Below are 27,500 nucleotides of genomic sequence, written 5' to 3'. Positions count from 1 at the left end.
CTCCCACAATAATCATAGTGATAATTAGACATAATCGCGGTTTCAAGCACAAGGAAACACGCTAATCACAGGCTATAGTAATTGGTCCGGTCTTCTGTAATGTGTAAGAGAGCGTACTGACGGCGTGTGGAAATGCGAAGGTGTTGGATGTGATTAAACTTTCATCTTTATTTTCTTTGTTGTGGTTGTTATTGTTGTTATCATCCTTGTTATTATCATTAGTTGTAGTAGTAGTATCAATAGCAGCAGCAGCAGCAGTAGTAGTAGTTGTAGTAGTAGTAGTAGTAGTAGTAGAAGTAGTGGTATCGTTATTATTGTCGTTATCATTGCTAATACCGTCATTATGATTATTACCATTTTCGTTGCTATATTAATATCGTTATCATACATGCATATATATATATGCGTAGGTACACGCGTATTCCCAGGCAGAATCGAACCCACCCTGCGCGATCAAAAAAAAAAGAAGAAAAAAAAGTGTTGTAACCTTTAACCTTTAACCCGCGATTCTATAGTAAAACCCCCTTCCTCCCTCCTCCCTCCCTCCCCCCTCCCTCCCCAACACCCTCCTTAAGAGAATGGGAGAGTGATTTCATACTCCCGCGACGCCGAGTTAATAACCGGGGTGCGTACGCGTGTGATGGGCGGGGCGAAGGGGCGGGGCATGGGGCGTGGCTGGGGAGGCGGGAGGTTAAGGGAGGGAGGGGGAAAGGGGAAGGGAGGAAGGAGGGAAGGGGAAGGGAGAGGAGGAAGGGAGGTTTAGGGGAGGAAGGAGGAAGGGAAAAGGGAGGAAGGAAGGAAGGGGAAGACGAAAGGGAGAAAGAGAGAGGGAAGTGAAGAGGGAGAGAAGGGGGAAGGAAGAAGCGAGGAGGGAGAAAAGGGAGAAGTGAGGAGGGAGAGACGGAAGGGAGGTTAAGGGGAGGAGGAGGGGGGGGGTTCACAAACCATTGTTAGGGCCTAGGTAGTTTGCGATTCGTTGTTCTTTATATATAGATCCGGTTTTGAAGGAAGTGAGAGATTAGGGGGAGGGGGGGAGGGGGGAGGGGGAGGGAGAGGGAGAGGGTAGTAGCAACCAGAATCATGAATATGCAACGAACATATATCTAAAACCAATAGAATACGTGGTGTGTTGATGATAAATAAGGCATGTGAAGATTATAAAGGATGAGTGTTTAATTAAAGTTATATCCAAAAACAAGTTAGGAGAGATAAGTAACATATATACGTATTTAACACATAAACATATATTTAACATAAACATCTAAATGTTTAACGTTAACAGTGGGAAGGATTCAGGATGATTAATCACCCAAATCAATTAACTCGCATTCTCATTCTCTCTCTCTCTCTCTCTCTCTCTCTCTCTCTCTCTCTCTCTCTCTCTCTCTCTCCTCCTCCTCTCTTCTCTCCTCTCTCTCTCTCTCTCTCTCTCTCTCTCTCTCTCTCATTCTCTCTCTCTCTCCTCTCTCTCTCTCTCTCTCCTCTCTCTCTCTCTCTCTCTCTCTTCCTCTCTCTTGTCTCTCTGCTGTTATTTTCCCCTCCCCTCTGTGTGTTGTGTGTGTGTGTGTGTGTGTGTGTTGTGTGTGTTGTGTGTTGTGTGTGTGTGTGTGTGTGTGTGTGTGTGTGTATCTCTTTTCTCTCTCTCTCTCTCTCTCTCTCTCTCTCCTCACTCCTCTCTCTCTCTCCTCATCTCTCCTCTTCTCTCTCTCTCTCTCTCTCTCCACCCCTCTCCTCTCTCTCTCTCTCTCTCTCTCTCTCTCTCTCTCTCTCATTCTCTCTCTCTCTCTCTTTCCCACTCTTTCTGGCTGTGATGATGTGATATTGATTGTAATGGCGATTAAAGGTGATGATAAAGATGCCGTTAATTATTTTGCCAATACTACTGTAACAATATTGGTTTTATTAAAGTCATTCAAAGTGCATGAGGTTAGTTTTCTGTCTATCTGGATGAAGGAAAACAGGGATAGTTATTTCAACCGCATTTCCGTGATGGTGAATCTAATGGTTTGCATAGAGTTAATTAATTGTCTGTCTGGATCGAGTCATTTCCATTTCTTAATTACGCGATTATTAAAATTTCGATGAAAGACACCAATGAAGTAAGAAAAAAAATATCCATTTATTTCAAGTAAGACACCGCCGTAAGACAATTGTTGCCATGCACTAATGGTCATTCAGAATGCATGGCGTAATTCCCCCTCGGGTCGTGTTTCCTCATCTGCCGTGTGGACAGAGACAAGGATTTTCCATCACAGCTCATGGAGGAAGAGAGGGGAAGAGGGTAGTCTCTCTCCCCGAGGGCAGGACGAGGGGTGAATGTAGAGGGGGGAGAGGCTGGTGTATTCTCTCGTCTGTAATTCTGGGTCGTCGCGGCTTTAACTGTGCTCTCTGTTGAGGTCGTTCTCTCTCTCTTTTCTCACTCTCTTTTTCTCGTGTTTTCTGTATCTTTCTGGTCTTTTATTCTCGCTCTATTGTTTGTTTTTTTTTGTACTTTCTTTCTCTATCTCTTTCTTTGTCTGTCTGTCTCTCTCTGTCTCTCCTCTCTCTCTCTCTCTCTCTCTCTCTCTCTCTCTCTCTCTCTCTCTCTCTCTCTCTCTCTCTCTCTCCCATCCCCTTTATCTTGTCTGCCTCACACTTTTCTTCTTCCCTCTCTCCCTCTCACCCTCCCTTCCTCTTTCCCACCCTTCTTCCTTCCCTCCCACCCTCTCTTTCTCACTCCTTCCCCCTTCCTTCCTTCCCTCCCTCCCTCTCCCACCCTCCCTCCCTCTCCCTCCCACCCTCCCTCCCACCCTTCCTCCCTCCCTTTCCAACAGACTGAAGTTACGATAGGAATGTTAATGAAGCTTGTCAGCCCCCGCCCTGTCTTTAACGTTCCCTCTTCCGGTTAAATCAGATGTGCGTAAGTGAGGAATCTGCCTGGCGCGTATCTCTGTAGGTCGGGAGAGAAATATTTGGGTTTATTCAGTCCACGTCAAAGGGATCACCTAATTAAGACGGCTGGGAATGCATGGGTGTCGCAGATATTGTGTAGTGTGTGTGTGTGTGTGTGTGTGTGTGTGTGTGTGTGTGTGTGTGTGTGTGTGTGTGTGTGTGTGTGTGTGTGTGTGTGTGTGTGTGTGTGTGTGTGTGTGTGTGTGTTGTGTGTGTGTGTGACTGAGAGACTGGTGAGCGAGTGTGTGCTTGAGAGTGAGAGAGAGAGAGAGAGAGAGAGAGAGAGAGAGAGAGAGAGAGAGAGAGAGAGAGAGGAGAGAGAGAGAGAGAGAGAGAGAGAGAGGAGTAAGCGAGAGAGAAAGAAAAAGAGAAAATCAGTGAGAGAGAAAAAAAAGAACATCCCTACTTCTGTATCTACTTCTAATTCTCTCCAACCGAATCGCATACGCCCCCACCCGCTACCACTCGACACCCATTCACACCACTCACCCCCAACCTAATCACCCCTCCCCTCCCCCCCCCAATCCCCAATCACACTCTGCCAACACCACACATGAAAGAGGAAATGACTATTCCTTTACGTCTCCTCCCCCCGTGCTGTCAGCTGAGGGACAGCCAGCAGCCTTTCACACCGACGAGAAACTCCTTAGAGACGGCCTGTCAACATAGACGTCTTGCGCGAGATTGGACGAGAAAGAGCGAGACAGAACGAGACGTCGACGCCGGGACTATGGTGACAGCTTCCTCCTTTTGAAGAATATATGTATTTTTATGGGGTTCTTTGTTTTGGTTGTTGTTGCTGTTAGTAAAGGAAGATTTTGATGTTTGTTTTCGTTATAAAAAGGGACATTTATCTGTTATCTTTTATTCTACAGTTTATTTTTTGTTGTTGTTGTTGAGGAAAGCGTTTGGTATATAAAAATGCAAAAAAAAAAAATAAAACATACCAATGTTTACTAACCCATTTTTTTTTTTTTTTTTCTCTCAAGTGCTCTGAACTTTTCGTTTAAGAAGAGAAAATCATTACATTTTTTCGACGCGCTTGAGTTAAACACAGATAAGAGAATCATTATTAAAAATAATTAATATACTGAACTTACGGAAAGGAAATTAACGACTCAGGTGTTTTTTTAGCGACATTATTTCTATAAACATTAAACATCATTAGAGGCAGTAAATAGATAGACAAAGAAAATGATAAAATGATTGTGTAGACAGACATATGAATATACAAAACGAAAAGATAAACTGGTAGACAGATATATAAAAAAAAAATAACAGGACAGAAAAAGTTAATATATAAAACAAACAGAAAGTGATAGATAAGATAAAAAAAATAAATAAATAAAATAAACAGAGAAACAAAGTGAATATATAAAACGAACAATAATATAGAAAAAAATAGACAAAAAAGACACAGACTACCAGATAATTATATGCAGGTGTGACCTTCCCGCTTAAAATTTTTTCGTCACGTTTCAATGGAAGTAATGAAGGCGCCTCTCTTGCACAACCCGTATTTAGCGACGATCTCCCCAGTGAAGAAACCGAGAAATTATATAAGAATAATTGTTCGCTTTTGCTCCTTAAGGAAATAACACCTTTGTTGACTAAATTATTCAAAGATGCAGGTTATATAATGAGCAAAGAGATGGAATGATTATATATGTGTGGGGGGAGGGAGGTTGTGTGTGTGGAGGGGGTGAAGGGGTGCATATGTGTGTGTGTGTGTGTGTGTGTGTATGTGTGTGTGTGTGTGCTGTGTGTGTGTGTGTGTGGTGTGTGTGGTTGTGGGGGTGAGTCGTGCGTGGTGTGCGTTGGTTGTGTGAGAGATGATGAGGGGAGAGAGAGAGAGAGAGAGAGAGAGAGAGAGAGAGAGAGAGAGAGAGAATCTGATATAGATGCTTTTTCACAAATTAAAAAATATATATATGAAAGTCGTTTGGCAATAATATGCAACCTTTCCATTTCCCTATTGATTTTTTTGTGTGTACTCCATATTATGTATTTTTTAACGATGGATTTCCATACCGAATGTTTAAAATTCTCTTCACCCAAAGAAGCACCATAAAACATAATCTTATTTAGTTACTGCATATCGATCAGTTGCAATAGAATTTCGCAACATGCAACTTTGACACATTTAGATGTTGCTCAATCATTTTTTTTTCTATCAATTACTTAGCAGTTACATCTATCTACTCCTAACTTCCGAGAAAAAAAAATATCTAAGCAAAGTAAAATAGTTCACGACAGAAAATCCAATTATAATGAATAGCGAATAATCCGTGTTTTTTTTCTATATGTTTTGTATTTTTCCTGACAAAATGACATCACGCTTGCTCCATTATCGAACGGGGGTAATTAAATTATGACTTTATTGACTCTTTCATTAGAATTAACGCCTCCCTCCCCCCCTCCCGTCCTCTCCCCGCTCTTAGCTCTCTGTTACGTTCCCGGGTAACGTTCTCCTCTTCCCCCTCCCTTCCTTCCCCCTCCTCTTAACTAGAACCTAGGAAACCTACCCCCTCCCCCCACCCCGTCTCCATTACCTGTATATACCCCCCCCCCTCTTAACTCTGCTACGGACCTAGGTAGCCTCCCCCCATCCCCCCTTTCCCCCCCGTCTTCATTACCTGTATATACCTCCCTCCCTCCCTCCCTCCTCCTATTATCTGCATGTACGAGGCACTTCTAACTCACTCTCACTAACGAGCTCAGCTGATCGTGAAAGGACGTCAAGAATGCGGGCTGCGAATCCTTCACGATGCCTCAGGATGCCTCAGGATGCCTCAGTATTGCCACTCGCATTCTTAGCGTTGTTGGTACTGATTGCCTTGAAAAAAAAAAGAAATAAAAGAAGATTGTTTACTGTTCTTGGAATAGCCGTGTTTGGGTTTTATTGATAAATCTCGTCTTTTTTTTTTACTCGCTGTAAAATGAAGATGTATCTCTTGCTTTAGTTCTGTTATCAATGTTTTTTTTTTAGTTGATTGACAAGGATTCACTTTTTATTTATTTATTTTAGCGTTTACATTATACCTTTTTTTTTTTTCAGATACAATATATTTTTTCTTTCCCCCCCCTTAGATCTGAGTCATTTTGTTTTTTTTCTTTTCTTGTCTTTTTTTTTTTTTTTTTTTTTTAATTACGTTATCCTCCTCGAAGCGAACGGGTGGAAGGGTGGCATACCTCGAGCTCTGATTCAAATCTGCCGATGGACTGTTCGTTCCTTTGTGGAATATCGACGGTAACAGGAAAAATCCATTCACTCATTCGTGGTACTTTCATGCTATCGGTCAATATGCGCTTTCGTTATAACGTTCAGTCAGTAAAGACAATCGTTGCCTTTACAACTAGTCACTGAGGACCTGAACGCTTCTCTCTGTTAACACGTGATTACGGTACGAACTGCTTTTCCTCGCTATTCCACACCGCTTCGTCCATTATTTCATATTAGTTTGTGCATAGGCTAGGGATACCCATTTTTCTTCTTAATGTAACATAGCTTGATTTACGACACTTTCTTGCTCCATTTACTAATACTACGGGAGCAATATCAAGGGAGATTTTGTCATTCATTAAAAATTGGTTTCGGTGATATAAAATTGATAGGAATTAAGAGATTTTTAATAAGATTGTCACCACAAGAGCTATATTACAAGAGGACAGGTTTTGATAATATGAAATGATAGGAATTATATATTCATGATTACTGATGATATCACCATCGTTGTAAGAGGAATAATAAAAGGATTAAGAATAATGAACAATAAGGAAATTAAGAGAAAAGCGTTCAAAAGTCACCGTATTTTTTTTATTTACCTTTTTGTCAAAACAATAACAATGATACAATAATAAACAATAAAGGATCCGGTATTTTTCTTTTTTTTGTCTGTCCGAGATGAAAATACGTGACTTGCAAAGGTCACAATGTCATGCAATAATATCAAACCACAATTTTTCAAAAAAAAAAAAAAAAATACTTCAATGAAAGAGCAAAAAATCGACAAAAACAAAGACATTGGACTGAAAACGCATTGAGACTTCCAGTGATTTTGTGAGGTCGAGAACATAACAGTGACTTGCAACATCTTTGCCATATCAGCAATAACAAACATAGCAACACGACTGCATAAAATAGGTGGATCCAACAATAACAATAAAAAAAAAAAAATAAATATTAATCAGATCTTTCTATCTGACCGAGAATATATATATTTTTAAAAGTCTCTCAACAGCTTTACAAAAATAAACACCACGCCATAACAAGGTTCCAATACAAAAGAGACCGAAAAAAAACACACACAAAAAAATCAAACACCATTATACAATATAATGATCCAACAATAATAACCGAAAAAAAATAAAATGAAGTAAAAAAATAAAATAAAATATATATATAAAGTAAAAAAAAAAAAAAAAAAAAAATATATATATATATATATATATAATATATATAATATATATATATATATATAATATATATAATATATATATATATATAAAGATCAGACATAACCCTGATGTCCTAACAGCCATCGATCTTTTAAAACCTGAAGAGAAAAGACAAGTGACTCGTCCACAGTAGTAAAAGGGGTCTTCGATGTCTAACCAAGGAGCTGGAGTGGAACGTGAATACTGTGTATTTAAGTCCTCGAGTCTTGAACTATATCGTACTCCCTGTTTTGCGTAGTGTTGCCTAATAAAATAGATGTTATGTGGTGGGATCCCATGAAAATAGGATTTTGGGGAAAAATGTATGTATATATACAGGTGGATCCATTGAGAGAGAGAGAGAGAGAGAGAGAGAGAGAGAGAGAGAGAGAGAGAGAGAGAGAGAGAGAGAGAGAGAGAGAGAGAGAGAGAGAGAGACTGAGACTAATGAAGCTAAAAGAGTTAAAGAAACATTCAAGACACAGTCCCTTCCCTTCCCTCCCCTCTCCTCCCTCCTTCACCCCCCCCTCCACCTAACCTCCTCCCCTCACCCTCCACCTCCCTCCTACCTCTCCTCCTCCCCATCTGCTCTCCTTTTCCTTTTGTCTCACGAGTTCGTCTCAAGGTCTATCACCAGATGGGAGTTCGTTCATTCTACGAGGATGAAAAATACAAAAAAAAAAGTGTTAATTAAGCGTTTTATACCTCGGGATAATAGAAGAAATCACCGACACATGGGGGGAGGGGGAGGGATGAATAGTTTTCATTGTCAGCTTATAAAAAAAAAGTGGGTATTTAATCGCTTCTCTCAGCAGTGTACAAAACCAGTGATCATGAACGGGGAGAACAAAGATTCCTGCCTCCCCCCACCCCCCTACACTCCCCCACCCTCCAGAAGTACACTGTAAAAGGTACTCCGGAGGTCACAAAAGGTCACGGAAGGTCACGATCTCCGAAAACAACAGTTGGGTGAACCGTAACCATCCATTACCACTAACAATGTCATTCAAGCGATTCTCGTTATCGGAAACTGCAATCTGAGATGCCTTTGGGGCTGCCTCGATCCGTGAATAATGCAGTCCTCTTCGAAAGGTCGCTAGCTACGTGTAGGTAGGGGGGGGGGGGAATTTTGGGAAATCTGGAAGTGGAGAAATGTGCAGTGGATACTCTCCGGAGGGTATGGCAAACAGGTGGGCAAAAACTGTGCGTGGAGTAGCGACAAACAGAGCAGCTTTAACCCCCACCCCCTTACTCTTGCCTACCTCTTGCTCCCCCACCCACTCCCCACCCCACCCCCGCCCACTTTCCTTGACCTTCCGCCCACCTGTAGCTCCCCCCCCCTACTCGGCCTCCTACACCTCCACCTCCATCTCCCCCTCCACTCCCCCCCACCTCCCACGCCCCCTCCACCTCCCCCTCACCCCCTACCCACGACCACCACATCCCCTCTCCAAGCACTCCACGGTCCTCCTACCCGCGACCAGCATAACGGACTCCCCTCTGACCACTCCACCTTCCCCCCTCCCCCTACCCCGCCTCCCCCCTTGACACTCAGAGTTGCACGGCGATTCGCCCGTGAAGGCAGCCTTCGGTCGAGGGAACGGAGGCTGCGACAGTCAACGACTGGAACGAGGTCGCCGGTGCAGCCTTTGCCTTGGTAGCGTGTGTTTGCACTTTTCTCATGCGTTTGCACCTCCCTGATCTCGCCTGACTGCGCTGCCTTCGTTCTCGGGACGGCTTGCAATCGACTGCACGGGGTGTTGCTTGGTTTTCCTCTTCTTTGGCTTTCCTTCTCTTCTTCCATCTTTTTTCTTCTCCTTTACTCCTTTGCGTTTTTCTCATTCTTTTACTTTTTTCTCTTTTCCTTCTTTTCTCCTTTCTTCCTTTCCTACTTCGATCTTCCTCCTTCCTTCCTTCCTTCCTATTTCTTCCCCCTTTGCCCTGCTTCTTCCTTCTCCTTTTTCCTTTCTCAGCTTTCTTTTTTTTCTCCTTCATTTCTTCTCCCTTTTATCCTCCCATACTTTATCTACCTCTTTTTTCCCTCTCCCTCCTCCCCTTTCGTCCTTCCTTACACTGTCTACCCAAACATTCCTTCCTTTCTCCTCCTTCCTCCTCCTTCTCCTCCTCCTCCTCCTCCTCCTCCTCTTCCTCCTTCTCCCCTCCCCCCCATCCTCCCTCACTCTACCCTTCTACCCCTCCTTCCCTTCTCCTCCTTCCCCCCACCACTTCCCCTCCCTTCCCCCACCACTTCCCCTCCCTTCTCCCCACCACTTCCCCTCCCCTCCCCCCACCACTTCCCCTCCCCCCTTTCCAGAAATGACTAATAGCAACTCGCTTCATCTTCGGAATCGCCGCCATGGCCATTACGAAGGAGAGTGAAGATGTTAAAACCCCCTGTGGGCGTGAGAGGCGAGAGGGCGGGGGGTGGAACCAAGGGTGAGGGAAGGGGAGGGGAGGGGAGGGGCGTGACGCGCGGTAATTTGGGCGTGACGGGGCGCTGTAACGCTGAAAAGAACATCTCGGAGAACAAAAAAAAACAAACAAAAAAAAGAAAACAGGGCATGAACCAATCATTGAGCACAAAAGCGTTACATAGGAAATGGCAGAACACTCGAAGGTTTGTGTGTTTGTTTATCTGTATGTCTGTCTGTCTGTCTATGTTTATCTATCTGGCTATATGTTTATCTGTCTATCTATGTTTACCTATGTCTATCTATGTCTATCTATCTATTTATCTTGTCTATCTATCTATTAATCTTTCTGTTTATTATCTATCTATCTATCCGTTGCCATCTTTATCTCTCTCTCTCTCTTCGTTTATTTATCTATCCGCTGCCGTTTCATTCAATAATTGCCCCCCCCCCCCCCCGTCGCGTGTGGGAAAACCCTCGCTAATTGTGGGATTGCGACCCTCGATCGGCGATTCACACAATGAAGCTATCTTCTTTCGGTGATTTCCCGTCGCGAAAAGACTGTTGTGATGATCGGTGAAGCGGTTGTTTTTGACGAGAATTTCGCGCGAGAGAAAACAGAATGACGGCAAAGGTAAAAAACATTGGTTCTGTGATGAACAATGAGGCGAATTGGTATCCTGGTGTTATTGTTTCAGTTCGATATGGTGCGGTTTCTTGGCTGGTGGATGGCTGTTTCGGTGTTTCTGTTTCTTTCTCTTTCTCTGTTTCTCTCTGTTTCTTTCTCTTTCTTTGTTTCGCTTTCTTTTCTCTGTTTCTCTCTCTTTCTTTCCTCTTTCTTTTTCTTTGTTTCTCTCTCTTTCTTTTTCTCTCCCTCTCTCTCTCTCTCTCTCTTTCCTTGTCTGTCTGTCTGTCTCTCGCTTTTTTCTCTTAATCTCCGTCTTTCTCTTTCTCTCTATCTATCTCTCTCTTTATCTATTTATCGCTCTATCTACATCTGTTTGTCTGTCTATATTTCTATATAAATCATAGTATAACCATGACTTATATAATTATATAATCATACATAATTATTCATAAACAATACATAATTATCACACTATATATATCACGATACCACGACAAACACCTTTTCCAATTTTCTGAGATTTTCCAAATTAATCACACCAGCCAATTACCTCACCCTATTTGCCTATTTCACCCCCACAATTATAATTACCCCCCTCTCCCCCTCCCCCCCCACATTGCCATTTCACCTGCCAATTTTCACTCATTTTTTTTTTCTTTCTCTTTTCAGAATATTCCGCCCAGTTTTTTTTTTTTCAACTAAAAAGGTAAGTTCTATCTTGACGTCCATCTGGAGGAGAATGGGGGGGGGAGGGGGAAGGGAGGGAAGGGGGGAAGGAGAGGTGGGGAAGTTATTAATGGTCATCACATCTGGATTAGACCATTATCAAGGCCCCCATTAGCATATATCTCGTAATAGAGCCATTTTTTCGAGGTCGTTCAGTTGGTTGGGCGCAAGCCATTGTTTCTTTGGGGGGAGGGGTGGGGGTGGGGAGAGGGGAGCGAGGGAGAGGAGGGGAGGGAGGGAGGGAGGGGTTTCGAAGGGGGGGTAGGGGAAGGGGTGGATGAGACACGATCTTTTTTTTTTTAGGCAATTTTTTTTTTTTTTTTTTCGTTCGGATTAACTGTTTATATAGACTCGATCTCCTTCATTGCTCGTCTTCCCCTTTCTTCTTCTTTTGTCTTTACATCCACTTTCGCTTATTTCATTTCTCTCTTCTTCCTCTTTCTAATTCATTTATTCATATAATTATCATTTCTTTTAATTGGGTAACGAATGACGCTTTAATCTCACTTTTCAAAGTATTTTATATCAATTCCATTTTCATTGTTCACCTAATCGTGCCCTAGAGGTGGGGGGAGGGGGGAGGGGAGGGGAGAGGGGGGAGGGGTAAGCGGAAGAGGGTGGGTATAAGATTTTTCTTTTCTTTTCTTTTCTTTTTCTTTTTCTTTTTCTTTTATTTTCTTTTTCTTTTATTTTCTCTGGTTAACGGTACCTTACTCGATCTTCTTCATTGTTCATCTTCCTTTTTTTTTTCTATCTCTGTTTTTTTTTTTTTTGTGTGTGTGTGTGTGTGCGTTTCTCTACGTCCACTTTTTTTTTATTGCTTTTTTTTTTATCTTATTTTATTCATTATTATCCTTCTATTTGTGATTTATAAAAAAAAAAATCTTCCTCTACGTTTATTTTCGATTTTTGTTTTTTTATGTATTTATTTGTTTATTTTTTACTTTATTATTATTATTATTATTATTATTATCATTATTATCATTATTATTATTATTATTATTATTTCTGTGTTTCTCTCTTTTCTCGCTTTTCAGTTGTTGTTTTACCTTTTTTACCTTTTTTTATTTTTATGCTTCCATTTGTGTTTCTCTTTTTTATTTCTTCTTTTCTTGTACGTCCATTTTCGCTTTTTATTTATTTATTTATTTTTTTCTATTCCTTATAATCCTTCCATTTATGTGTTTCTCTCTCTCTCCTTTTTTTTCCTCTTTTTCCTATGTTTATCTTTATCTTTTCATTCTTTATAATTTTTTTTTTTTTTGAGAATTGTGTTTTTTTCCTCCATTTCAAATGTCCTGAGTTTTTTTTTTTTTTTTATCAATTCCTTTTGATCGAAAGTGATTTTGTTTTGTCACGTTTTCTTTTATTGCGTATCCTTTGATGTTTTTTTCATTTCTCTTATCTCTCTCTCTGTCTCTGTCTCTGTCTCTGTCTCTTTCTTTCTTTCTCTTTCTCTCTCTCTTTCTCTCTCTCTGTCTGTCTGTCTCTCTCTCTCTCGTCTCTGCTCTTCCTCTCTTCTCTCTCTCTCTCTCTCTCTCTTCTTATTATCTCTCTCATCTCTCTTTCTTTTCTCTCTATCTCTTCTCTCTACTCTCTTCATATACTCTCATTTTTTCTTCTCATCTCTCTTACTTTCTCTCTCTCTCTCTCTCTCTTCTCTCTCTCTCTCTCTCTCTCTCTCTCTCTCTCTCTCTCTCTCTCTCTCTCTCTCTCTCTATTTCTATAAATATTGTCATTTAAAATAATTTTTATACGATATACTATAAAATATTTTTCGTATTCTCGTTCACTGAACCCTCGTAAGTATATTGTTTCGTATCTATTTCATAAATTTTATATTATAATCTCCCTAATGCAATACTGATAATCAGTTATATAGCTCATATAAAAAATCATATCTACAGATTGATGATATAACGTCTAATTCAGTTCTTTCAAAATATTTTTTTTACTTCATCAGTTTTATCGTATATACATTTTTTGCAACAAGACATGTTGATTCAAATTGCAAGGGACATGATACCAAGCTTATGAAAAGGAATTACATCATAAAGTATGTATTCTGAATCTTGAGCGATCTTTAGCACCTGAGTTTTATTACTATGAGTACCATTCTGAAGTATATATTCGGAGTCTGTAGCTCTGAAGTTTTATTAATATTAGTAGCATTCTGAAGTATATATTCAGAATCTTTAGCTTCGAAGTTTTAATAACACGAGAGCTTTGAAGTTTTATTGAACACGAGGGGTTAAAAAAAAGAGGGAATGTCGAACTTAAAAGAAAAAAAGAAAAAAAAAAGAATTAAGAGAGGGAATTCGTTCGTCTCATAAATGCGATTCATCTCATATCGTTCGCTTTCAACGCTCCTAATTTGTGAAGAGGATTCTCCATCTCATATTAATTACTTGGATCGTGTGTTGCCCGGTTTTGGAATTAAAACTGAGTTTAATTTTTTTTTTTTTTTTTTTTTTTTTTTTTTTTTACTTTTTTTGCTTTTTGAAGTAATAAAAAGGGGGTCTTTTGAAGATAGAGGGAGGGGGAGAGGAGAGGGGTAGGAGAAAGGGGAGAAGGAGAAAGGGAGAGAGGAGGAGGAGAGGGGAGAAGGAGGGAGAGGGGGAGAATGAGGAGGAGGAGAGTGGCGAATGAGAAGGAGAGAGAGAGAGAGAGAGAGTGAGTGAGTGAGGAGAGAGGAGAGAGAGAGAGAGAGAGAGAGAGAGAGAGAGAGAGAGAGAGAGAGAGAGAGAGAGAGAGAGAGAGAGAGAAAGAGAGAACAGAAACACACACACACACACACACACAAAACACACACACACACACACACACACACACACACACACACACACACACACACACACACACACACATACACACACACACACACAAATACATACTCACCCGCCCCCCCCCTACACACACGCACAGACAAAGCGAGGGCGAGGCGTGACTACCGCTCGAGAGTCGTGACGAGAGGGAGAGAAGGTTTAACACGACGGAGAGGAATCCTTTGCGGAAAACGTATCGCAGGAAAGCTGGTCATCTGCGCTCTAGTAAGGAGGCTGATGCTGAAAGAGATGCTAGGCACCTTTTTTTCCCCTGTTTTCTCTCTCTGTCTGTCTGTCTGTCTCTCTCTTTCTCTCTCTCTCTCTCCTCTCTCTCCTCTCTCTCTCTCTCTCTCTCTCTCTCTCTCTCTCTCTCTCTTTCGTTTTCTTCGTTTTAGTTTTCGGCTTTTTCTTCTTGTTTTTCTTTTTTATTCCTTTTTTCTTCTAATTCTTTTACTCTTCTTCCTCCTTTTGTTTCTCATTTTCATCCACCTCCTACACCTCCACCTCCTGCTCCTCCTCCTCCTCCTCCTCTTCTTCTTCCTCCTTCTCCTCCTCTTCTTTTTCCTCCTCTTCCTCCTTCTCCTCTTCCTCCTTCTCCTCTTCCTCCTCCTCCTCCTCCTCCACCTCCACCTCCTATTGACACAACCTTGAGGGAAGACTTAGCTAAATCTTGAAGATATTTGGGTATTCCAGACACACTTTCTTGCGTGGGCAAATGCACTTAATAAATTCTTAAGTTTGAGTGATTGGCGTATGACAAACGCCTTATCTTTCATATATATTTTTGTCTTTTTCTTATTTATATTTTTTTCCCCTTTCATTCAGTATCATTTTTAATTTCCGTCTATTTTATCATCTTATTATTTATCGTTTTTTTTCATTCCATTCTCCATCGTTATTTTTAATCCCTCGTCTATTTCATTCATTATACATTGATGTTTTTTTTTTTTTTATTATCCCGTATCATCATATTTAATTTCCTGTCTTCCTATCCATCATTTATCAATTTCTCATTCCCTTTCTCTCCCATCCTTCTATCCACCTGTTCATCACCCTCTCCCCTTATTCCCTCCTTACCTATCCACTCTCACCTCCTATTCCTCTCTCATTATCTCCCCTATTCATCACCCTCTCCCCTTATTCCCTCCTTACCTATCCACTCTCACCTCCTATTCCTCTCTCATTATCTCCCCTATTCATCACCCTCTCCCCTTATTCCCTCCTTACCTATCCACTCTCACCCGTATGTCATGGACCCCCCCCCCCCCCCGGCACATAGCACTGTCTTGCCCCCCTGTTACGTCGATCGCCATCTCCGCTTCAATCAACAGCAATTCATAAGTCATTAGGCATCAGCTGTTCAAACCGTCGCGGAGGAGGAGCGAGGTAATAGGAGCGAATTGGGGAGGTCAGAGGAGTTGTAGAAGGGGGGGGAGGAGGGAGGGGAAGGGGGAAGGGGAAGGGGGAATAGGAGGAGGGAAGGGGGGGATGGGAAGAGGAGGGGGGAAGGAGGGGAAGGGGAGGGGAGAGAGGGAGTTTGTGTTTGGTTGTTTTGGTTGTTTCTGGCTGTTTTTTTTTGTTGGGGGGGAGGGGGGTCTGTCTCTTTCTTTGTTTCTGTTTCTCTCTCTCTCTCTCTCTCTCTCTCTCTCTCTCTCTCTCTCTCTCTCTCTCTCTCTCTCTCTCTCTCTCTCTCTCACTCTGTCTATCTGCTTATCTATGTATCTATCTACCCATCCATCTCACATACCATTGGTGGGCGTGAGATCCCCGCCTATCATATCCCCCCTCCCCCGCGGGGGCGTGAGGTCCTCTACATCGCCTTCCCCCGTGGCGTGGCGGGGCGTGGCCATCTCAAGAGGGGCGGCAGAGGGCGAGAGAAAGAAGGGCTTTAACACCCTGATTAATCTCGAGAAGGATTTCTTTACGGGCCTACGATTTTAAATCTGCGGTGATTAATCTGGTCGTGTCATTTGGCATTAATCAAGGGTGTCTGTGTGGGTGGGCGGGGCTAGAGTGGGGGAGGGGGCGGAGCGAAGGAGGCGTCGCTGGTGTGACGTCATGTGGTCTGTTGCCAGATGTGCGTTTTTTTTTTTCTTTTTTTCCTGTTCTTTTGTTTGTGTGTTGTTGTTGTTGTTGTTGTTGTTGTTGTTGTGTGTGTGTGTGTGTATGTGTGTGTGTGTGTGTGTGTGTGTGTGTATGCATGTATGTGTGTATGCATGTATGTGTGTATGTTCGCGTATGAGTGTATTGTATATGCATGTATGTATGTATATTTATATGTATGTATATATGCACGTATATATATATATATATATATATATATATATATATATATATATATATATATATATATATATATATATATATGCACGTAATATGTATATCTGTATGTATATATGTATGTATATACCTATATATGTGTGTACATATCTATATCACCTCAATTATTACGGAAAAAGCCTTTTATTTGAAAACTTATCAAACGCAGAGCAGAAAATCCGGAGCAATCACTCGGTGCGTTGCAGATATGCCAAACATCATATTACCTGCGAGAGATTTGTTTGCTATGCTCTCTCGCTTTCCAATTTCCTCTCTGCTTTAATCCCGGATTTAAGTCCCAAGACTGTTATTACGACTTAGGAAAATGGAATTTCTTGAGCATATGTGGAGTTCGGTAAAGTTTGTTGGAGATTTGGCAACGTTGGAGGGAGTGGTTTATTTTACCCTATCTTAAGCAAAAAAAAAAAAAATATATATAATATAAAAATAAAAATATAAAAAATATATAAAAGTGGAATAAAAAAGCAATGATGATGATAATAAGGATAATGAGGATGATAATGATGATAGTAATAATGATAGTGATAATAATGATAATGATAGTAATAGTAATAATAAGAGATAATGATAATGTTGATTATAATGATAATGATAATAATAATGATGATGATGATGATGATAATAATAATTATGATAATGGTAATGATAAAAGTACTAATAATAGTATGATAATAGTAGTAGTAATAAGAAAATGATAACAGTTATAATCATAATGATAATGATAACAATCATAATGATAATAATGCAAATAACAGTGATAATGGTAATAACGTTAATTTTAATCTCTTTTTCGAAAACCTAAGGACAGGATTTTGATTAAAAAAAAAAATAAAAAAAAGAAAGAAAATCACGAACGGCCCTCGTTTGACCTCTCCCCCCCCTACCCACTCCCCCTCCCCCCTTCCGCACGACTTAAGAGATCGCTGAGGAATATATAATAGTCTTATTTCTTCCTCTTCCTCTTCCTCTTCTTCCTTTTCCTCTTCTTATTCTTCCTCTTCTTTTCCTTGTTTATATTCTTCTTTTTCTTTTTTCCCGCGTATTTCATCTCTTTTTTCCTCCTATTATTCTATAACAATGATGGTAATATTAAACCAAAATAATAATAATGATAATTAGTAATAATAATAAAATAATAATAATAATAATAATAATAATAATAATAATAATAATAATAATAAGCAGTACGACTTATAATAATGATATTGATGATAATTACTACTAGTAGTACTTATAATAATGATGATGATAAAAACAATTTAGGTAATAGAAGAATAATGATGATGATGATTATAATAACGATAATATTAGATATAACAACAACAACAACAACAATAATAATTAATAATAATGATGTTGATAATGATAATATAATAATAATAATGATAATAACAATAATATTGATAATAACAATAATAATTATAATAACACTAAAAATGCTTCTTCAAGATACACTTGACGTGACATTGATAAGTGATAAGAAATGACAGGGTTCGTGATGATAATTATATGGTGACTGACAGGTTGTTCGCGATAATAATCTGAAAAGTAAATATGTTATTCGGACATTCGAGTGTGCGAATAATCATCAGTATTCGAACGGGTTTCGAATCGATGAGACGAACAACTAAAGAAATAAAGTTTATTTTTTTTGCTGTTTTTATTTATTTGTTTGTTTGTTTGTTTGTTTTTTTGGGTCTTGTTCGTGCTTTTTATTTCTATTGATTAATTTTTTCAGTGAATTTTACGTTCAGTTTATGATGATGGGGATAATGGTGATGATGATGATGATAATTATGGTAATGATGACGGAGATGATAATGACGATGATAATGACAATGGAGATGATTAAAAAAAAAAAAAAGTTGAAAATGAATCAATTATTGTTTTTATGCCAGTTAATATTGTTGTTTTTTCGTCCGTAATTTCTTTTCATTTACTTTATCAATTTCTTACTAAAAATTACATTACGTCTAAAATCCTCCAGAAGTATATCATCGCTAAGATCAGTAATTAAGAGGAATGGGTAGATAGAACATAAATTAATCAATAGATAGATAAATAGATTAACAGAGATAAATGAATAAATAGATAATTAAGTAGAGTGGATAAGGAGGAATTAAATAGCCATTTGCATGAATTGCATTAATACGTATCATGCAGAATATCACCATGCAATATTCATGCAAAGGTATTGATATGCAGGTCCAGTATCACCATACGTGTTAGCGCGAATCTATATATGTAGTAATGTGTGTATGTGCGCGTAGATGTGTATGTATATTTATTCATTCACACGTACATGCATATTCAGATCTCTCTCGCTCGCTCGCTCTCTTCTTCTTCTTCTTCTTCTTATTATTATTATTATTATTATTCTTTTAGTTAAGTATATCTAATAGTATAGATCTCTATATCTCTAACAATATCTGTATCTTTATAACTGTTTACCAGGTTATATACGACTTATAAATTCACAACTGTCACTGGAGTAATGTAATATACGTTAATACCTTCATAAGCTGACACATTTACACACGTTAGTATCACGTAAGAGAAAATACAGGCATTTACTCCATATACATTAAATTGATGAAAATACAAGCATTTACTCCACATATACTAAACTATTTCGATGAAAATACAAGCGTCTGTACTTCATACATACATTAATCTGAAAAGACAAGCATTTCCTCTATACATACTAACTCCACTCAGTAGAATACAAGCATATATCACAACCCATACATTATCCATGGATTAAAAATAACCTATATGGCTTATCCAACGGCCAGTATTTAGTACCTTCTTTGGATATGAGAAAGTGAATCAGTGTTGATAGTTGTGGATAGTTAAATACCCGTCCGTGGGTGTGTCGACGAGAGGAAGGTCAGGTGAGACCCAAACAAGGTCACTTGCTTAGACTGCGAAATATAGTGTGTCTGGTCTCTTGGAGGATTTTGCTTTTTAAGGATATTCTTTAAAAAGGATTTTGTTTTGGTGATATATATAAGGGTATGGTGTTAAAAGATGTTTTAAAGGATATGATTTGGGATATGTAAGGATATGGTGCTTAGGGATATTTTTAAAGGGTATGTTGTTTTAGGGATATGATATAAGGATATGGTGTTTAGAGGTATTTTAAACATTTTATGTTTTAGGATATATAACGATATGATATTTAAGGGTATTTTTAAAGGATATATTGTTTTGGGTTATATAAACATATGCCGTTTTTGGATATTATATAAGGATAAGCTGGTTAGAGGTGTTTTTAAAGGATATGTTTAAAGATATTTAAAAGAATTTGCTTTTTTTTAAGGATATTCCAGAGTGCTTTGTTATTTGTGGATATTTTGATAATAGAGTTGTTTAAAAGTGTTGTTTAAGGATCCGGTGTTTAAAGTATCCTAAAAAATATATATATATACATACATATATATATATATATATATATATATATATATATATATATATATATAACAAAAGGATTTACCGTTTTGAGAAGGGATATTCTGGAACTTAAATCTCTTCAAAAACTATGGCTAGCTGACCAGATAGAGTTTTGTTTGGGGAAAGAGTAACGTGATGTGGCGTGTGGCGGGATAGAATGCCAATGATGTTAGGATGGGGAGGAGAGGCTGAATGAGGGGGAGAGGAGAAAGGTGAGGGAGAGGGAGGGGAGGGAGAGAGAGAGTGAGAGTGGGAGGGAGAGGGAGAGGGAGAGAGTGAAGGAGAGGGGGGTGGAGAGGGGGAGGGAGAGGGAGATGGAGAGGGAAAGGGCGATGAAGAGGGAGAGAGGAAGAGAGAGAGAGAGAGAGAGAGAGAGAACAAACAAACAAACAAACAAACAAAATTAGAGAGAAAAAAGAGAAAGAGAAAGAGAGAGACAGAGACAGAGACGCAGAGAAAAAAAGAGACGGAGAGAGAGAGAGAGAGAGAGAGAGAGAGAGAGAGAGAGAGAGAGAGAGAGAGAGAGAGAGAGAGAGAGAGAGAGAGAGAGAGAGATGCAGCCTCACACACACCTACGGAGAGAGAGCGCTTGACAGAACCTTGAATCAGGTGATATCATTGATCTAGATTCACGGCCTTACTTTATTTCCGATCTTTATCATGATTCATATCAACTGCTTGTTTCACCCTTTGAACATATAGTCAGACTGTCTCTGTCTCTTTCGCTCTCTTCTTCTCTTTCTCTGTCTGTCTGTCCGTCTTTGTCGCTCTCTCTCTCTCTGTCGCTCTCTCTCTCACTCACTCACACACACACACACACACACACACACACACACACACACACACACACACACACACACACACACACACACACACACACACAATCTATCTATATTTATTTATTTGTAAGTGTGTGTGCATGCGTGCGTGCTTCTGTGTGTACGTGCTTGCATGTGTATGTGTGCAAGCATAACTATAAGTATATAAGCATATAAATATATGTGCATAAGTATATAAGTATATAAATATATATGCATAAGTATATGAATATATGTGCATAAGTATATAAGTATACGTGCATTATCCAACGTGTATCTAATCCAAATTATAAATGGAGCTTCCTAAGACCACAACACGTTTTCCCATTAAACAAGCTCGTCTTTCTTTGGCAATGGTCATTTGCCCCGTGGAATTTACGACCACCTTCTTACAGCGAACATTTACCGCCTGCTTTGACACGCTCATTCGAAACTCCCGTAGGCTTATGGAGGTCACTTGTGAAGTACAACAGGAAATGTCGAAAAAAAGAAGAAGAAAAAATGCAAAAATACAAAAATACAAAAATACAAAAATACAAAAAAGAAAAAAAAAAAGAAAAAGTACAAAAAAGAAAAAAAAGTACAAAGAAAAAGAGGAAAAAATGCAAAAAAGAAAAAAAAAGTTTTCGATTCAGGCAGATTTTACATTTTAAGAGTTTGTGTTCGTGTGAGATTATTATTATCATTATTATTATTATTATTATTTTTATTATTATTATTATTATCATTATTATTATGATTATTATTATTTATTATTTTATTATTTTAGTTTCGAGGGAAATTTTAGCTTAGGTCATTAGGGACAGTTGGGTTTTGGAAGAGAAATAAGAAAATGATAACTAATATTCGCGAGAATAGATATATCGCTAAATAGAAAAGTGAATAATGGATAGACAGACAGGTAGATAGATATATGTAGATAGATATACAGATAGATAGACAGATAGATAGAGATAAACAAATAAAACGAATAATTTAAAGAAAAATAAACAGATAGATAAATTAATTAAATCAGCTAATCCAAAAATCTATCTACTCATTCAAAGAACTTAAAACTTAATTACCGAAGCCACGCCCAGTCGAAAGATTTATTTATTTATTTATTTATAATTTTTTATTATTATTATTATTTATTTATTTATTTATTTATTATTTTTTTTTTTTTTTTTTTTTTTTTTTTTTGCATGGAGGCTTCGCGACGTAAAAACACACTCTCTGGTTTCTCTGGTCTCTGGTTTTCCTGGTTTCAGTTTTTTTCTGGTCTCTAGTTTGTTTTTTCTGGTCTCTGGTTTCTGTTTTTTCGTCTGTTTTTTCGGGGGGGGGGGGTTCTGGTCTCTGGTTTATCTGTTTTTTTTTCTGGTCTCTGGTTTGTCTGTTTTTTTCTGGTCCCTGGTCTGTTTTTTTTTTCTGGTCTCTGGTTTATCTGTTTTTTTTCTGGTCTCTGGTTTCTGTGGTCTGCGATTCCTCTGGTCCCTCTGGTTTCTGGTCTATTTCCTCTCTCTCCACTCTAGTCTCTGACCACCCTAGTCTCTCAGGTCTCTGGTCAAGGGCGTGGAGTGCGACCTGTCGCCGGCTGCTCGCCCGAAGGAGGGTGTGAGAGCTCAGGTTTTATTTGCTGACCTTCGCCCTCTCGCGGCCAACTCCTCTCCGGCAGTTTCGATCCCGGAGGAGGCAAGAGGAAGGTCGGAGGCTGAGGGGGGGAGGGGGGAGGGAGAGGGAGTGGGGGAGGGGGGGGGAGAGGGAGTGGGGGAGGGGGGGGAATGGTGGAGGTGCTGTGGGTGGGTCTCGTTTCTCTCTCTCTTTCTCTGTCTTCTCGCTCTCTCTCTCTCTTTCTCTCTCGCTCTCGCTCTCTTTCTCTCTCTCTATCTCTCTCTCTTTCTCTCTCTCTTGGTTTGTTTTGTTTTGTTTTCTTTTTTTATCCCTTTTTTTTCTATTTTCTTGTTTTGTTTTGTTTTGTTTGCTTCTTGTTTTTTTTATCTTCTTTTTTCTCCCCTATTACTATGACTTTTTTTCTTTCTTTATCTTCTTATCTTGCCGCTCGCAGAAGCTAACGAGGCTTCACGTAGCGAGAAAAAAGGCCAGAGCCATTTGCATCTGAAGCTCCATACAGCTTACTTGCAACATCATGTCCGCCTTTCCCGCTCTAACACTAGACATCATGAACAGCGGACAGCTCTCATCATGAACAATTTTCAGATACTCAATCTTACCACGAGAACCTCCCTTACTGTTGTATTATCTCTCGTGACGGGGCAATTATGTTCATTATAAAGCTGCTCGACCACTAACACAGCCTTTATCCCGCTTTGCAACGTTGCTGCGCGATGCACGGAGACCGAAGGCGAAGGGAGTTTTGCAACACGCGACACGCCGGCGTCAAAAGCGAAGGAAATAATTTCCCGCGAAAATTCTCTCGTTTCGGAATCTAACACGAGAGTCTTAAGGTCGACACCACGTGCTGATTGACGTGTGGCCGGCCATTGCTTGTTAAGGGGATAATTGCAAGCTTGCAACACGTGAGAACAGCCAGGTCGTCCTTCCCGCGGTGTGACCTCGCCGGCCCCCATTTCTCGCCCATATCGGGTGGTCGCGTCGGGTCATCATGGACTCGATATCCATCACCCACAGGAAGCAAACGCATCACTATAATAATCACCTTATATCTCAAACATCCCACGCTTAAACAACACCCCAACAACCCATTCAACCTTAACAACACAACATCCACCTACCAATCAACCAAAAACTCACCTACTATGCCCAAGAGAGCCCAGCAGCTTCGCCTAAAAAGGACCGAAACCGAACCGGGCTCAGTGAACCGACCACCTCGACTTGAGGGTGCGGTCGTCTGGGAGCCTCCCTCTCTCTCCGCTCCGTCTTGGGCTCTGGATCGAGACGAGACGGAGTGGGGGGGAAGAGTAGGGGAGAGAGGGAGGGGAGGGGACAGAGCAGGGAGAATGGGGGGGAGGGGAGAGTGGGGAGGACGGGGGAAGAGTAGGGGAGAGAGGGAGGGGAGGAGACAGAGCGAGGCGAGGTGGGGGGGGGGGAGAACTTGCTGGATCGGGGCATCGTGGTTGCAATCGTAGTGTGAGTGAATTGATGAATAAATGAATAAGTAGATGAAAAGTAAGAGGGAATGGAAAAATAGATAAATAGATTTGCTTTATATAGATATATAGATGGTTGGAAAGACACACACACACAGACACACATATGTATATATACGTGTGTGTGTGTGTGTGTGTGTGTCTTTGTGTTTGTGTATGTATGCATGTATGTATGTATTGGTACTTCATGACTACCATTTGGAAATTGCTACAATTTATATACAAGACCATAATTATGGACTGCAGGAAGTATGATTCAGTATAAGAATATAAAGTGTAACTCTCTCTCTTTCTCTCTCTCTCTCTCTCTCTCTCTCTCTCTCTCTCTCTCTCTCTCTCTCTCTCTCTCTCTCTCTCTCTCTCTCTCTCTCTCTCTCTCTCTCTTCGTTGTCATCAATGATCCTAAACAGTTACCCTAAACATATACCGTTATCATAAAAAAACAAAAACAAAAAAATAAATAAAAACACCAATCTCAACCATAATTTATATAAAATAACATTAATTTAAACTCATACTGATCATCGTAAATCCATTCCAACAAGCCCTAACAACTTCTATTTTATCTCAAAGGAATTGAATCACAAAAGTTTTATGCATCGTTCGAAATGTGCAGCGCCATGCCTTTGTTTGCCTCGTCCCTGGTCACACATGCTAAGGATCTGTGTATTCGGATGTGGGTGGGTTGATGGGTGGGCGGGTGGGCGGGTTGATGGGTGGGTTGATGGGTGGGCGGGTGGGTTGATGGGTGGGCGGGTGGGTGGGTTGATGGGTGGGTGGGTGGACGGATGGGGAATGGGTGGGTTGTTGGGTGGGCGGGCGGGTGGGAATGGGTGGGCGGATGACGAGTGGGTGGGTTGGGGAGTGTTTGTGTTTATGTGTGTTTATGTTTAGCCAGGTCTGCGTGTGTTTGTACATTCGTATGTGTTGTGTTAGGTCAGCGTATGTGTCTATATGTGTATTTATGTGTGTGTGCGTGCGTGTGTGTGTGTGTGTGTGTGTGTGTGTGTGTGTGTGTGTGTGTGTGTGTGTGTGTGTGTGCGTGCGTGCGTGCGCGTGTGCATCCGTGCATTCAATAACCGCAACACCCTATGACAACATCAACTGGAATACACAAAGAGGATGAAATACCATGCAACTGACTCGAAGGAAAAGACGTGACTCGCCCCCCCCCTCCTTCTCCCCCCTCTCCTCCCCCCACCATCCTATTCCCTAATCCTTCCCTTCCCCCCCTTCATTCTTCCTTCCCCCAACCCCCTTCATCCCTTCCTCTCCTTCCCCCTCCCCTCCTTCCCCCTCCATCCCCTTCCCCCACCGTCTCCTTCACCCCTCACCCACCCCCTCCCTCTCACTCCTCCCCTTCACCCCTCCTTCCTCCATCCCCTTCACCCCCTCCCCTCATCCTCCTCCCCCCTCCCCCCCATCCTGCTCCCTGATCCTGACCTCCTTCTCGCCCTCATACGCTTGCAAGCAGGATATGACGTCATATAATGCACCTGTCTCAGTATCCGTGTTAAACTGTTCACCCCAGAACGGCATTTGTTCTTTAAAACGTTCAACTATTTTTCCAGATCTCCTCTTTATAAATAGCCCGTGACTTCTTCCCTTTACCCTATAACTGTTCTTAGGTATCTGTCATGCAACATGTGCATGGATCCTGGGGTTACCTTGGCCCAGTCTAGCCTAGTAATGGCAGCGTGAGTCGCATTTGTGTTCGCATGACATTAATTCTGTAACATCTGTTTGTGATTAGATAGCCTTGGGTCTTGTTTGTGGATTCACCTGTTTGTTTGCTGTTTGCGTTAATCTCTCGGTCTCTTTTGCTCTGTGACTCATTCCCTTTCTCTTTCTGTGAGTCGTGCATTTCTTTCTCTGTCTGTATGTTTGTGTGTTTTGTATGTATGGCGCTTCTGCTTTTTCTTCTCTCTATTTTTCTATCTGTGTGTCTAGCTAGCTATTTATCTCTCGTTGTCTCTCTCTCTCTCTTCTGCGTCTTCGTCTCTCTCGGTCTTCTCTCCTCTCTCTCTCCTCTCTCTCTCTCCTCTCTCTCTCTCTCTCTCTCTCTTCTTTTCTCTTCTTTCTCTGTCTCTCTCTTTCTCTCTCTGTTGTGTGTGTGTATGTGCGTGTGCTTGTACGTGTGCTTGTGTGTGTATGTACGTGCCTGCGTGCATGCATGTGTATATGTGTTTAGGTGTGTTCATATCCGTGTGCATGCGTCTGTTTATGGCATCATGAGCGCAGACACACGTGATCATGGGCGTTGACAAGTCATGCACAGCGCAGACAGAGGGGAAAAAATCGTCGGAACTTGTCTGGTTCCGGAAATCCTCGCTCTCGTCCGTCGCCTTGCTGTTTGCGGCGCCTCCTGCTCCTCCTCCTCCTCCTCCTCCTCCTCCTCCTCTCCTCCTCCTCCTCCTCCTCCTCCTCCTCCTCCTCTTCCTCCTCCTCCTCCTCCTCCTCCTCTCCTCCTCCTCCTCCTCCCCCCTCCTCCTCCTCCTCCTCCCCCTCCTCCTCCCCCTCCTCCTCCCCCCCCCCCCTCGAGGATACCGGTAATACCAAGGAGGTTTCTGTTCTGATACCGCTTACCAGGTTCCGTAACATTCAGGAAGGGGGAAGGAGGGAGGAGGAGGGGGAGTGGTGGAGGACGAGGAGGAGGAGGAGGAGGAGGAGAAAGAGGAGGAGGAGGAGCAGGAGGGACGAAAAGGGGAGGAGGGAAAAAGAGGGAGGAGGAGGAGGAGGGAAGGGGGAGAAAGAGGGGTATTGGGGGAGGAAGAGGGGGGGTGGGGAGAGTTGCATCCACCTGTTAAAGTCTGGAGTCATTTCGAAACGCCCTTCTGTCAAGGGGTCATAAGGGATGTTTTTTTTTTATCTATTGTTGTGAAAAGCAGATGAACCTCGCAAGCTGTATCCTTTGTCCTAACGGTATTTCCTCCTCCTGAGCTTTATTCTTCTTTTCTCCTATTCCTTCTCCTTCTCCTTTCTTCTGATTTTATTCTCGTCCTTCTCCTTATCCCTTTTCGTCTTCTTCTTCTTTCTTTGCTCCTCCTTATTTTCATCTTCATCAACAACAACATAATCACCATCTTCTCTTTTTTTCTTCTTCTTCCTCCTCCTCTTCTTCTTTTTCTTTCTTCCTCCTCCATCTCCATCTCCTCCTTCTCTCTTCTTTCTTTCTCCACCTCCCACTCCTCCTCCTCCTCCTCTTCCTCTTCCTCCTCCTCCTCCTCTGCCCGTCCTTGAAAGGAGCATCTCATGAGCGACCCAAACCGGTGTTACAGCAGATCATGAGGTGAAGGCCGAATGAGGTGACGAGTGAGGTGACTCGACGACCAAACCAATCAGTGATCTCACGTCGAACATGACTCTTGAAAAATACCTTCCAGTCTCGCCTTGCTCGCGGTGGCTTGTGATTGGGCGGTTTTCCCTCGATACGTGTGAAGGGGTTTCCGTTATGTTCAGGACAAGGGTGACCCCTCGTGCGGTCGGGGGGAAAGGGGAGAAGGTGGGGAAGGGGGGGGAGAAGGAGGCTAGCGATCCTTGCTCACATTGACCCGTAGGTGAGATGCAGGAAGTCTTGCAGCCTCGTTCCTGGTACCGAAGGATGGGGGAGGTGCATAGGTGGAGGGATAGGGTGGGTCAGAGTTGGAAGGGGGGGGGGGGTGTTGGAGGGTGGAGAGACTTTCAGAGGAGGTGGAAGGGGGAAGGGGGGGGGGTTCATGATCATTCTGAGGCGCTGACGGCATCAAGGTGGTCCTCTGGCTCGTTTCTCGAAGGCCTGTAATAAGGAGGTATGTTGTGACGAGAGGCCCAGTCAACGTAGTACA

General features: G+C 41.3%; 1 protein-coding gene across 17 annotated transcripts in view; it reads left to right on the top strand.

The window, feature by feature from the left end:
* The window catches only part of LOC119590258 (hornerin-like), a 177,430-nt gene that overhangs the window by 75,593 nt on the left and 74,337 nt on the right, over nt 1-27,500 (top strand). For all 17 annotated transcript variants that reach the window (XM_037939044.1, XM_037939027.1, XM_037939052.1 and 14 more), the window contains exon 3: nt 11,077-11,113. The gene's annotated coding sequence lies outside the window, so the exon portion shown is untranslated. The remainder of the gene's footprint in view (nt 1-11,076; nt 11,114-27,500) is intronic.

The sequence above is a fragment of the Penaeus monodon genome, chromosome 3, assembly GCF_015228065.2.
Source record: "Penaeus monodon isolate SGIC_2016 chromosome 3, NSTDA_Pmon_1, whole genome shotgun sequence".
NCBI classification, from domain to species: Eukaryota; Metazoa; Arthropoda; class Malacostraca; order Decapoda; family Penaeidae; genus Penaeus; species Penaeus monodon.
The sequence above is the reverse complement of the archived record's forward strand: the minus strand, read 5'-3'. Positions and strand labels throughout refer to the sequence as shown.